The sequence below is a fragment of the Heptranchias perlo genome, chromosome 9 (genome assembly GCF_035084215.1).
Source record: "Heptranchias perlo isolate sHepPer1 chromosome 9, sHepPer1.hap1, whole genome shotgun sequence".
NCBI classification, from domain to species: Eukaryota; Metazoa; Chordata; class Chondrichthyes; order Hexanchiformes; family Hexanchidae; genus Heptranchias; species Heptranchias perlo.
In genome coordinates, this window is record NC_090333.1 from 24,175,541 (window position 1) to 24,189,079 (window position 13,539).

General features: G+C 43.8%; 1 protein-coding gene across 8 annotated transcripts in view; it reads left to right on the forward strand.

Moving 5' to 3' along the window:
• Positions 1 to 7,542: 7,542 nt before the first annotated feature.
• LOC137325201 (receptor-type tyrosine-protein phosphatase F-like) overlaps positions 7,543 to 13,539 on the forward strand; it is a 521,369-nt gene continuing 515,372 nt past the window's right edge. For all 8 annotated transcript variants that reach the window (XM_067990027.1, XM_067990026.1, XM_067990031.1 and 5 more), the window contains exon 1: positions 7,543 to 7,894. The gene's annotated coding sequence lies outside the window, so the exon portion shown is untranslated. The remainder of the gene's footprint in view (positions 7,895 to 13,539) is intronic.

Below are 13,539 nucleotides of genomic sequence, written 5' to 3' on the forward strand. Positions count from 1 at the left end.
AGGTCATCCACTTTGGATCAAAAAAGGATAGAACAGGGTACTTTCTAAATGGTAAAAAGTTAAAAACAGTGAATGTCCAAAGGGACTTAGGGGTACAGGTACATAGATCATTGAAGTGTCCTGAACAGGTGCAGAAAATAATCAATAAGGCTAATGGAATGCTGGCCTTTATATCTAGAGGACTAGAGTACAAGGGGGCAGAAGTTATGCTGCAGTTTTACAAAACCCTGGTTAGACCGCACCTGGAGTACTGTGAGCAGTTCTGGGCACCGCACCTTCGGAAGGACATATTGGCCTTGGAGGGAGTGCAGCGTAGGTTTACTAGAATGATACCCGGACTTCAAGGGTTAAGTTACGAGGAGAGATTACACAAATTGGGGTTGTATTCTCGAGAGTTTAGATGGTTAAGGGGTGATCTGATTGAATATTAAGGGGAACAGATAGGGTGGATAGAGAGAAACTATTTCCGCTGGTTGGAGATTCTAGGACAAGGAGGCACAGTCTAACAATTGGAGCCAGACCTTTCAGGAGTGAGATTAGAAAACATTTCGACACACAAAGGGTGGTAGAAGTTTGGAACTCTCTTCCGCAAATGGCAATTGATACTAGCTCAATTGCTAAATTTAAATCTGAGATAGATAGCTTTTTGGCAACCAAAGGTATTAAGGGATATGGGCCAAAGGCAGGTATATGGAGTTAGATCACAGATCAGCCATGATCTTATCAAATGGCAAAGCAGGCACAAGGGCTGAATGGCCTACTCCTGTTCCTATGTTCCTATTTCATATGTTCTTATGTCTTCCACAAGACCCACTTCCTGCAACCTCTACTTCTTCCTGATGCAATTCCCCACCACACAATTGCCTCAAAGCTCGCTGACATCGTCAATGGCTGCCTCTCCTTGGGCTCTGTGCCCCCACCTTTAAAAACAGTCATTACACCCACCTCAAAAAAATACTGCTACCCTTTGTTCTCTCCTACTACTGCTCTATCCACAACTCCGATTTCCTCGAATGTGTTATTGCCACCCAGCCTCAAACAATTCCTCTTCAAATCCGCTCTGTATGTTACTTGACTGTGCCGAGCTTCAAATTCCACATACTAGCCACCATCAAGGCTTATTTCCACTATCACCACCCCAACCTCACCCCACTGCTGCTGAAATGCTTATCCATACCTTTGTGGATGAATTGGTTATGATCTTCCAAAATTCTCTAGATTCTGGAACGGTTCCAGTACACTGGAAGGTAGCAAATGTTACCCCGCTGTTCAAGAAGGGAGGGAGAGAGGAAACAGGGAACTACAGGGCAGTTAGCCTGATATCAGTTGTCAGGAAAATGCTGGAATCCATTATTAAGGAAGTGGTAACAGGGCACTTAGAAAATCATAATATGATTAGGCAGAGTCAACATGGATTTATGAAAGGGAAATCGTGTTTGACAAATTTATTAGAGTTTCTTGAGGATGTAACTAGCAGCGTAGATAAAGGGGAACCTGAGGATGTAGTATGTTTGGATTTTCAAAAGGCATTTGAAAAGATGCCACATAAAAGGTTGTTACACAAGGTAAGGGCTCATGGGGTTGGGGGTAATATATAAGCATGGATAGAGGATTGGTTAAAAGACAGAAAACAGAGAGTAGGGATAATTCTCAAGTTGGCAAGCTGTAACAAGTGGGGTGTCGCAAGGATCGGTGCTTGGGCCTCAGCTACTTTTTTATTCGTTCATGGGACATGGGCGTCACTGGCAAGGCCAGCATTTATTGCCCATCCATAATTGCCCTTGAGAAGGTGGTGGTGAGCCGCCTTCTTGAATCGCTGCAGTCTGTGTGGTGAAGGTTCTCCCACAGTGCTGTTAGGTAGGGAGTTCCAGGATTTTGACCCAGCGATGATGAAGGAACGGCGATATACTTCCAAGTCGGGATGGTGTGTGACTTGGAGGGGAACATGTAGGTGGTGTTGTTCCCATGTGCCTGCTACCCTTGTCCTTCTGGGTGGTAGAGGTCGCGGTTTGGGAGGTGCTGTCGTAGAAGCCTTGGCGAGTTGCTGCAGTGCATCCTGTAGATGGTGCACACTGCAGCCACGGTGCACCGGTGATGAAGGGAATGTTTAGGTGGTGGATGGGGTGCCAATCAAGCGGGCTGCTTTGTCCTGGATGGTGTCTTGCTTCTTGAGTGTTGTTGGAGCTGCATTCATCCATGCAAGTGGAGAGTATTCCATCACACTCATGACTTGTGCCTTGTAGATGGTGGAAAGGCTTTGGTGAGTCAGGAGGTGAGTCACTAGCCGCAGAATACCCAGCCTCTGACCTGCTCTTGTAGCCACGGTATTTATGTGGCTGGTCCAGTTAAGTTTCTGGTCAATGGTGACCCCCAGGATGTTGATGGTGGGGGATTCAGCGATGATAATGCTGTTGAATGTCAAGGGGAGGTAGTTGGACTCCCTCTTGTTGGAGATGGTCATTGCCTGGTACTTGTCTGGTGCGAATGTTACTTGCCACTTATCAGCCCAAGCCTCAATGTTATACAGGTCTTGCTGCATGCGGGCATGGACTGCTTCATTATCTGAGGGGTTGCGCATGGAACTGAACACTGCGCAATCATCAGCAAACATCCACATTTCTGACCTTATGATGGAGGGAAGGTCATTGATGAAGCAGGTGAAGATGGTTGGGCCAAGGACACGGCCCTGAGGAACTCCTGCAGCAATGTCCTGGTGCTGAGATGATTGGCCTCCAACAACCAGTAGCATCTTCCTTTTTGCTAGGTATGACTCCAGCCACTGTAGAGTTTTCCCCCTGATTCCCATTGACTTCAATTTTACTAGGGCTCCTTGGTGCCATACTCGGTCAAATGCTGCCTTGATGTCAAGGGCAGTCACTCTCACCTCGCCTCTGGAATTCAGCTCCTTTGTTCATGTTTGGACCAAGGCTGTAATGAGGTTTGGAGCCGAGTGGTCCTGGTGGAATCCAAACTGAGCATCGGTGAGCAGGTTATTGATGAGTAAGTGTTGCTTGATAGCACTGTCGACGACACCTTCCATCATTTTGCTGTTGATTGAGAGTAGACTGATGGGGCGGTAATTGGCCAGATTGGATTTGTCCTGCTTTTTGTGGACAGGACATACCTGGGCAATTTTCCACATTGTCGGGTAGATGCCAGCGTTGTAGCTGTACTGGAACAGCTTGGCTAGAGGCGCGGCTAGTTCTGGAGCACAAGTCTTCAGCACTGCAGCCGGGATGTTGTCGGGGCCCATAGCCTTTGCTGTATCCAGTGCACTCAGCCGTTTCTTGATATCACGTGGAGTGAATCGAATTGGCTGAAGACTGGCTTCTGTGATGGTGGGGATATCGGGAGGAGGCCGAGATGGAGCATCCACTTGGCATTTCTGGCTGAAGATGGTTGCAAACGCTTCAGCCTTGTCTTTTGTACTCATGTGCTGGACTCTGCCATCATTGATCACGGAGCCTCCTCCTCCCGTTAGTTGTTTAATTGTCCACCATCATTCACGACTGGATGTGGCAGGACTGCAGAGCTTTGATCTGATCCATTGGTTGTGGAATCGCTTCGGTCTGTCTATAGCATGTTGCTTCTGCTATCTAGCATGCATGTAGTCCTGTGTTGTAGCTTCACCAGGCTGGCACCTCATTTTTAGGTACGCCTGGTGCTGCTCCTGGCATGCTCTTCTACACTCCTCATTGAACCAGGGTTGATCCCCTGGCTTGTTGGTAATGGTGGAGTGAAGAATATGCCGGGACATGAGGTTACTGATTATGCTAGAATACAATTCTGGTGCTGCTGATGGCCCACAGCGCCTCATCGATGCCCAGTTTTGAACTGCTAGATCTGTTCTGAATCTATCCCATTCAGCACGATGGTAGTGCCACACAATACGTTGGATGGTGTCCTCAGTGTGAAGACGGACTTGTCTCCATAAAGACCGTGCGGTGGTCACTCCTACCAATACTGTCATAGACAGATGCATCTATGACAGGTAGATTGGTGAGGACGAGGTCAAGTAGGTTTTTCCCTCCATTTGTTTCGTTCACCACCTGTCGCAGGTCCAGTCTGGCAGCTATGTCCTTCAGGACTCGGCCAGCTCGGTCAGTAGTGGTGCTACCGAGCCACTCTTGGTGATGGACGTTGAAGTCCCCCACCCAGAGTACATTCTGTCCCCTTGTTACCCTCAGTGCTCCCTCCAAGTGGTGCTCAACATGGAGGACGACTAATTCATCAACTGCAGGAGGGCGGTAGGTGGTAATCAGCAGGAGGTTTCCTTGCCCATGTTTGACCTGATGCCATGAGATTTCATGGAGTCCGGAGTCAATGTTGAGGACTCCCAGGGCCACTCCCTCCTGACTGTATACCACTGTACCGCCACTTCTGGTGGGTCTGTCCAGCTGGTGGGACAGGACATACCCATTGATGGTGATGGAAGAGTATGTGACATTGGCTGAAAGGTCAGATTCTGTGAGTATGGCTATGTCAGGCTGTTGCTTGATTAGTCTGTGGGACAGCTCTCCCAATTTTGGCACAATTATGGGTACGGTAGCATTGTGGTTATGTTACTGGACTAGTAATCCAGAGGCCTGGACTAATAATCTGAAGTCATGAGTTCAAATCCCACCACGGCAGCAGGGGAATTTTAATTTAATTGAATAAAATCTGGAATAAAAAAAAAACTAATATCAGTAATGGTGGCCAAGAAACTATTGGATTGTCGTAAAAACCCATCTGGTTCACTAATGTTCTTTAGGGAAGGAAACCTGCTGTCCTTACCCAGTCTGGCCTATATGTGACTCCAGACCCACAGCGATGTTGTTGATTCTTAATCGCCCTTTGAAATGGCCTAGCAAGCACTCAGTTGTACAATCTCGCTACAGAAAGTCATAATAAGAATAAAACCGGACGGACCACCTGGCATCGGACCACTAGGCACCGGACATGACAAAGGGAAACCAAGCCCAGTCAACCCTGCAAAGTGCTCCTCACTAACATCTGGGGACTTTACAATCTATATTAATGACTTAGATGAAGGGACCGAGTGTAATGTATCCAAGTTTGCTGATGATACAAAGCTAGGTGGGAAAGTAAGCTGTGAGGAGGACACAAAGAGTCTGCAAAGGGATATAGACAGATTAAGTGAATGAGCAAGAAGGTATAATGTGAGTGGGCAAATGGAGTTAATGTGGGGAAATGTGAGATTACTCACTTTGGTAGGAAGAATAGAGAAACAGATTATTTTTTAAATGGTGAGAAACTATTAAATATTGGTGTTCAGAGAGACTTGGGTGTCCTCGTACAAGAAACACAAAAAGTTAGTATGCAGGTGCAGCAGGCAATTAGGAAAGCAAATGGCATGTTGGCCTTTATTGCAAGGGGTTGGAGTACAAGAGTAGGGAAGTTTTCCGCGACCGGTGGGCACCGCTGGGACTGGAGTGCATCATGGACCCATATAATAAAATAATAATTTGACATTTATTTTGTTTTTTTTTTATTTACTGCACATAAACACACCCTGACCCCCTCTTCTTATAAAAGGGGGGGCCTAAAAATAATTTTTAAAAAGCTGACTGCACGTCCATTCCACACACAAAAAAAGAAAAAAATCAAGAGTCACCAAGAAAAAAAATAAAAAAAAGAGTATGGAAGTGTTACTCCAGTTGTACAGGGCTTTAGTGAGACCTCACCTGGAGTACTGCGGACAGTTTTGGTCTCCTTATCTAAGGAAGGATACACTTGCCATAGGGGCGGTGCAATGAAGGTTCACTAGATTAATTCCTGCGATGAGAAGGTTGTCCCATGAGGAGAGCTTGAGTAGAATGGGCCTATACTTTCTGGAGTTTAGAAGAGGTAATCTCATTGAAACATAGAAGATTATTAGGGGGCTCGACAGGGTAGATGCTGATTTTTTTCCCCAGGCTAGAGAGTCGAGAACTAGGGGGCATAGTCACAACATAAGGGGTCGGCCATTCAAGAATGAGATGAGGAGGAATTTCTTCAAGCGGAGGGTTGTGAATCTTTGGAATTCTTGACCCCAGAGGGCTGTGGATGCTGAGTCATTGAATATATTGAAGGCTAAGGTGGATAGATTTTTGGGCTCTTGGGGAATCAAGGGATACGGGGATTGGGCGGGAAAGTGGAGTTGAGGTCAAAGATCAGCCCTGATCCGATTGAATGGCGGAGCAGGCTCGAGGGGCCATATGGCCTACCTCTGCTCCTATTTCTTATGTCCTTAGTCACCTACAGACTTGATTACTCCAATATTCTCCTTCCAATCCTCCTGAGCTCTGCCCTTTACAAATTGCAACTTGGCCAACACTCTGCCACCTGCATCCTACACTTACTATATCCAACTTCCCTATCATCCCTGTCCTTGCCAACCTTCATTGGCTATCTATTCCCCAATGCATTGATTTCAAAATACTTACTTCTCAAGTCCTTCTGTCGCTTCACCCATCCCTACCTCTGCAACCTCCTTCAGCCATATATTCCTGCATGTGCCCTCTGCTCTTCAAATGCTGCATTCCTTTCAATTGCCCCTCTCCGTCTGCTCCACTATCGGTTGCAGAGCCTACAGCCATGTTGACCTCAGTTTGTAATTATCTCCTAAAACCCCTCCACTTTGCTGCCCTCCTTTTTTCAAGATGCCCCCTTCAAAATCTACCTATTTGATTATTCCTTTGTTTAGTATCTGCTTATTTTCATCTCTGTGAAGTGTTTTAAGCTATTTTATGATAATAAAGGTGCTAGATAATCACACGTTGTTTTACATTATATATGGCACAGTTTCACAAGCAAAATATCATTCTGAATGACTTATGGATAATATTTGCAATTTGTACTATTTAGTATCTATCTGTGGCCACTTCAGTAGGACACCTTGTGGGCTACAGCGGGCAGAAAATTCAGGAGTTTATTGGGATCACCATGGAAATTCTAGTAGGTCCGCCCCAAATGGCGTGATACTTAACTTCAGTTTAGCTTCCCCAGAAGGTGGGTAAAGGTATATCTATAAAGTTGTGCAGGATCGTTGTGCCCTTTTCACCAGATTTTCCAGCTCAATTTTATTTCTGCTTTGTTGGGTCTGTTGTACTTGACTATACGTTTTAAGATTGTATTTTAAAACTACAAATGAACTGCACAAGGACATTCTTTAAAAAATGCTAAAATACTTAACCACCAAACAAAATAGCAGCACAATTTACAATGCTTGCATGTCCGGGAGCCTTTCTGCATCTGCCGATCCGCAGAATATTTAAAGTCATGGATACATCAGGAAGAGACTGAGCAATTGAGTAGCCTGTTATGGAGGTGGAATCTCATCCAGTTCTCTCGAAAGTGCTTTGAAAATTTTCGGTTTATTCGCCTTCCTCGAGGTCTCCCAACCCGGCGACGTCACAGTAGCAGCATTGTTGAAAGGAAGGCGGCGCACGACGTCCTTTTTTTTTGTTCTTTGGGGCAAAGACTTCACCTCCCGCGAGCGCATTCAGTTTGGATGACGCCATAGCGGGCGATGCCGAAGTTTCCCGAAAGCGTTCGGACGGACTCGGCAGTAGGCGACGGTTTGGCTTGGTGTCCGTGGAAAGTGTGTTAAGTAGCGCTTCGGAGTAAAGAGACGCGGCTGGTGCGGGCGGTGAGGTTGAGCGCGCACCGGGTGTGTATGTGTGTGAACGAGGGAGGGGGAAGAAAAAAAAGCACACAAACGCACAGAGGAAAAAAAATAAACTTGAAAGATAAAGGAGAGTTTTTTTTTGGGTGCGGTCCGATCGATCGAGAGGTGAGAGAGACCCGGTTGTGGGTGCCCGTTTGCCTGGGGTTTGAGTTACGGGCATCGTGAGCCGGGCAGCTGGACATTATGCATGGAGCTGAGAGAGACTTGAGGCGACCGTGTGCGGTGAGTAGAGAAGCACAAAGACCTGCGGGAGGAATAAAAAAAATTGGGAGAGTTTGACTTGAGTTTAGTGATTTTTTGTTGTTGTGTTGAATCCGCAAACCCTCAGGTGAACCCGGGCTCCCGTTTCTCTGCAGCTGGCTGCCGCCTGTTGAAATTGAGCTTTTATCCTGTTGTGAGAAACTGATTGTTTTTATTTTGATTGATGGATTTCCAACCCCCACCCCCCCCCCCCCATCCCTCAAATTAACCGCTTTGTTTATTTGATTCGAGGTTTGTCAATTTTTGTTGGTGAAAGAAAGAAAAACAAAACCCCGAACCCAAACTCCGTCGCCTGTTGAAAGCGAGAGAATCGAAGCCGCGGTTGAACATTCAGCCGAATAAACTTAAATTTGAAACACAAAGGGAGCCCGCAAAAATCGTACTGGTAGAAAATAACCAATTTTACCTGCTGGCTTGTTCGGTCTGTAAATCCCTTTTTTGGGATTGGGATATAAGGGGGGGGGGGTGTCCCAAAATGATGAGGTTTAGGAACTGGAGACGACCCGTCTAAGTGTGATTTTAATCTTAACTCTATACTCATGTCCTTGTGAAGGAAGTGGGTTTGTATCATTTTGTTTTTTTCCCCCATCGCGTTTACTAAGTGCGATCAGGTCGTCTTTTGATTTTATATAGACACTGGCTTCAGGCGCCACAACGACAAAAAGGGGGTACAACACTATGCTTCGGGACATTAGATTCTTAATTATTGGAATCAAAAGTATGCCCCTGATTTCAAAATAATTTCCAAGCGAAGAGGCTTCTCGTTGTGTACATGTTTTATTGAGTTTGAGGAAGGGGTATTTTTTAAAAAATGGTGAAAGAAAATGTCAGAATCTGCTAACGAGAGCAACAGCAATATAATTTTCTTTTACGGATTAGCAATATCTGCTCGCTCTTTGCAACCCTGAATTAGGAATGTTGGATTTAAAAAAAAATATTCGCTTAACAAGCGAGAATTAGCAAAGATTTTTAAAGCCTGATTTTTTTGCATTTAGATTGACTGGGTTTGATCTATATTTACAAAGTATTCAGACTTGTGTATGGGTGGTTTAATTTTTGTATTAGAATTGGTAGTGACCCAAGGTTTTGAAGCTGACCGATGCCGTATTTAACCCCGATCTTTGAAGTTTCTTGTTTTTCTTATTAAAATGTGAATTGACCATTCTCATATTTTTTCTGATTTTTAAATTTAGATTTGTGAAGGACTTGATTTTATTTTTCTAGTTCCCCATTGAATTGTAAGTGTGTTTCAAATGGTGGCGTCGGTTCCTCCGTAGAGACCTCAGAGATTGTGAGTGAGCTGGATATGAGAGGTTGTGCAATCGGGGATCAATGTATTTGATCGGTTGGAGACGCTCCTTACTCGGAGACTTGATCCTTTACAAAAGCTTAGAGTGTAATTTTATCCTGCCGTCCAAAGGTTGAATCAAACCCATTTTAAACCTATGGTGAAAAGCGACTTTAGGCGGGTTGGTGTGTTTTGAAAATACATGATGATTTTTGTAAATGTTTTTTTAACGTTCAGGCACCCCTTTAGAAATTTAACGTCGTTCAGTCTGATTAATTTGTGTATTTAAGTTTTTGGTGTGTTCTGTCATTCACATGCACTCAAGTGTTAAATATCATAGGGGAAAGGTAAAAATGAAAGCATTTAGAGTTCTTCTATCCATACACTCTGAGGAGCCTGGTTATATTGTGCAGTAATACTGTACTCTGGTTATGAATTCTGACCTCGCTTTGTGTGAGGATGATCAACTGGTTCGTAAGGATACCTGGTGGAAATGCATTGACTCTTTTTTGTTTAGATTACGTCTATTTGTAGCTGCTGCAGCATTTCATTTTTGGTATTTACCAATAAAAGAAACAGAAGATTTCTATATTTTAAAAATACTTGTCAAATATATAAATGCCCACATTCCACATGTCTCAACACTGTACTAGTATAGCTTATTAATAATGTTCTACTTTATAATTGTCCTGGAAGCCTTTCATACTGTATAATGAATTTTTTCTTGAATTATTAGAATTTTTATCCACTATCAATTAAACATTTTTTTGGAGTGTTGAGAATTGATTTTTGAAAGTCTGATTTTCTGCAATAGACCTTTACTATAAGGAGCCATCTTGTTCTCAACTCATTGCGATTATGTTTGACTTGTATCAAGCTTGCCAAGTACAGCAATTGATTCATACTCAATAAAATGACTTGAGAATGGGATGGTTCTTCAGAGTGTGATGGTGCATTTTTTTTCTCAGTTACAACATTATTTACATTTTTGTGGGCTTTCTTTTAATGAAGTGAACAATTGCATCCACCTCTCCCCCCCCCCCCCCCCGACCATTCAAAGATGAAACACAGTTAGCCAAATAAAATTGATATGTTCTGATTTTGGCATAGTGATTGTAAATGGGATGGTATTGGCCAGAATAGGAGGAGTTCATTACAATAGTGTGTCTTTAGTTCTGGAGTGCAAAATGCACATTACATATCATCCTCTTTCCCCGCCCCCACCCCCCCAAACCACCACCACACTTTTATTTAAAAAAAATGCTTTTGGTTAAAAACTGCTCTCCCAAGTTTGTAAAATGTAAACAATATATGAAAGTATGACATAAACCATTAAGGACATTTTAACTTTCTGAATGTACAGTCCTGTTAATACCTGTGAAGATCAGAGCATAAATAATCTGTTTTCAGACTTTTTCTTCCTAAATTCTATTGAAGTAAAATAATTTTTTCACTTAATATCATCCCTCTAAGTTGCTAGAATAATTCTCATGAAGAACAGCACATTTATGAGTAGTGGTTCATTTTGCTATAGCAGGCTGTTCTAACCTCTCGGGACTTGAACACTTTTGCACACAAACTAGCCTAAAGTAAGTTACTTTCCAGACTTGATCAGCTGAGAGGCAAAACAGCTTGTGAGTATCAGAGCCTTTATCCCTACATCTCTGCTCCTTTTACTATTTCTCTGAGTGCTTTCCTTGTGTGTCTGGTGCTTTTTGGTCTGCATAAACTAGTTGCTGATCTGTACCAAAGGCATAATGTTTTCAGGAATAATTTTCTCTAGTTTTAAAGATCAATTAACATTAATTAGCAGTTAAACAACTTCAATGAAGAGTTAAACATTGAGAAGATTGGAGCCATCAACTTCAGCCCCACCACAAACTCTGTACCCTTGCCACCAATTCTGTCCCCCTCCCAGGTTGAACCAGGCTGTTTGCAACCATGGTGACCTATTTGACCCGGAGCTGAGTTTCTGACCCTCATATCTCCTCTATCTCAAAGACCCCCTACTTCCATCTGTAACATCGACCGTCTCCGCCTCTGCTTCAGCCCATCTGCTGCTGAAACCCTCATCCATGCCTTTGTCACCTCCAGACTCAATTATTACAATGCCTTCCTGGCCGGCCACCCGTCCTCCACCCTCCATAAACTTCAGCTGATTCCAAAACTCTGCCGCCTGTATCCTAACCTGCACCAAAACCCGCTCACCAATCACTCCTGTGCTTGCTGATCTACACTAGCTCCGGGTCCCCAAAAACCTTAAATTTAAAATTCTCATACTCGTGTTTAAATCCCTTCATGGCTTCACCCTCCCTATTTCTGTAACCTTCTCCAGCCCTACAACCCTCCGATAAACCTGCATTCCCCCAACTGTGACCTCCTGTGCATCCTCCACTCACTCTTCTCCTTTTAAGCGAACAATTATGCCTAGACAGCAAAGGTCTGTACAATCAACAGTCCATGACCACGCTGTATGGATTCATTCCAAGCATCACAGAGTTCCAATGGATCATTGCTGATCTGATATAGCTAGGTTAACACAGGACAACTCCATGGCCACCTCCAATCTCTGAGCATCTCCCTTCCTGACCTCGATTGCAATCTTCAGTTCCCAGGTTATGGAAACTTTCTCTGAGATGGACAAAGTAATCAAAGTGTGCTTGGCGGCGACGATTAATGATGCCTTCAGTTTTCTCAAGTTTGGTCCTTATTACATCTGTTGTGGATGAAATCGAGAATGCATATGAAATTCTTCCAATCTCTCGATGTCTCGCTTAAGCAGCGTCCATGTTTCATATCCATAATAAACGTATTGGAAGGACGCAGGTTTGAGATAGGGATTTCGTAGGGATTTTCACCTCTTGACTTCAGACCCTGTGCAGGTTCTTCATTGCTAAGCTAATTCTCCTCTCAGTGTGGGCTGCTCTGATGATAGTTTGCTACCTAGGAGATAAAGTCATCCACTGCCTCCACATTTTGTTAGTCAACTTGAATGTCGTACATCGCAACGTGTGTGCAACACTCTGGACTTTTGCTTTGCCCAAGAAACCAGCAGCCCAAAGGGAGCTGGCTCACCCTGAAAGCTCTTCAATGCCCTCCTGAGATCGCTCATGTCTGGACCAAGGGCAATATCATCTGCATTCCAGATCGGGAAAAATAGGTCTGATCGATGGTAATATCAATATTTGAAGAGATGCAGTCGAGAATCCAGTCCATTGTATAACAAAAAAGTATTGGATATAGGATGTATTCCAGCCTTACTCCAGATCTGGTGTATGAACCTCTCAGACTTGTGGCTCTCCGGTCGGACCCTTACTCCTGGATCGTTACATAGATCTTGACTTCGCCGCAGGAGGATATCATGGACGTCAATGTCAGGCTCTCCTTTCAACCCTCCTTAAAATCCACCTCTTTGACCAAGCTTTTAGCCACCTCTCCTGATATCTCTTGCTTTGACTTGGTGTCAATTCTTGTCTTGTTGCACCTCTGTGAAGCGCCATGGGATTTTTTTTTCTAAGTAAGAGACGTTTTATAAATCTATGTTGTTGCTGTTAATGTGCCAAAACCTGTTAATTTATGTTAGCTTGGAACAGCCTTACTTACCCCTTAGTGAGTAACACTTAAATCTTCTTTCTTGTATTGGCTCTTCACAGGTGTTTGGCTGTGTGCCCAAGAAATAAAGGAAGAACCTTTTGTAATTTCAGTGGGTGGACTTTTGGGACACAATCTTTTTAAACTTAGCCAGCCTTATGCTGCAGGGAACTGGATAAGTACTTGAAAGGAAAAAAAATGCAGGGCTACAGGGATAGGGCGGGGGAGTGGGACTAGCTGGATTGCTCTTGCATAGAGCTGGTGCGGACTCGATGGGCCGAATGGCCTCTTTCTATGATATGTTGTGGACTTAAGTGTGCTTCTGTAGACCAGGGTGTTTCTTTTTTTATTATGGAGTGATGATAATTCTATATCTAACATGGTATTCTCTTTGCAAATTATTTCCACAACGTCTGACAAAAGCTCTTCGACCTGAAATGTTAACTCTGTTTCTTTCTCCACAGATGCTGCCTGACTTGCTGAGCTTTTCGAGCATTTTCTGTTTTTAGTACAAATTATTTAACTGGCTAGCAAGACTTAAGGCAATAAGATTTGGGGAATAAAATGTAGTAAAACCCTGATAAGGAATGAATTAGGATTGAAAAACAGTACTTCTAATAAGACTTTAGTATAATTTAACTAGTTCTCAGTCTGGAACAAAGTTGGATTTCAGATATTTGTTAAGTGGACTTCCAGTCATAGTAATTGAGTACTCTTAGTTTACTGT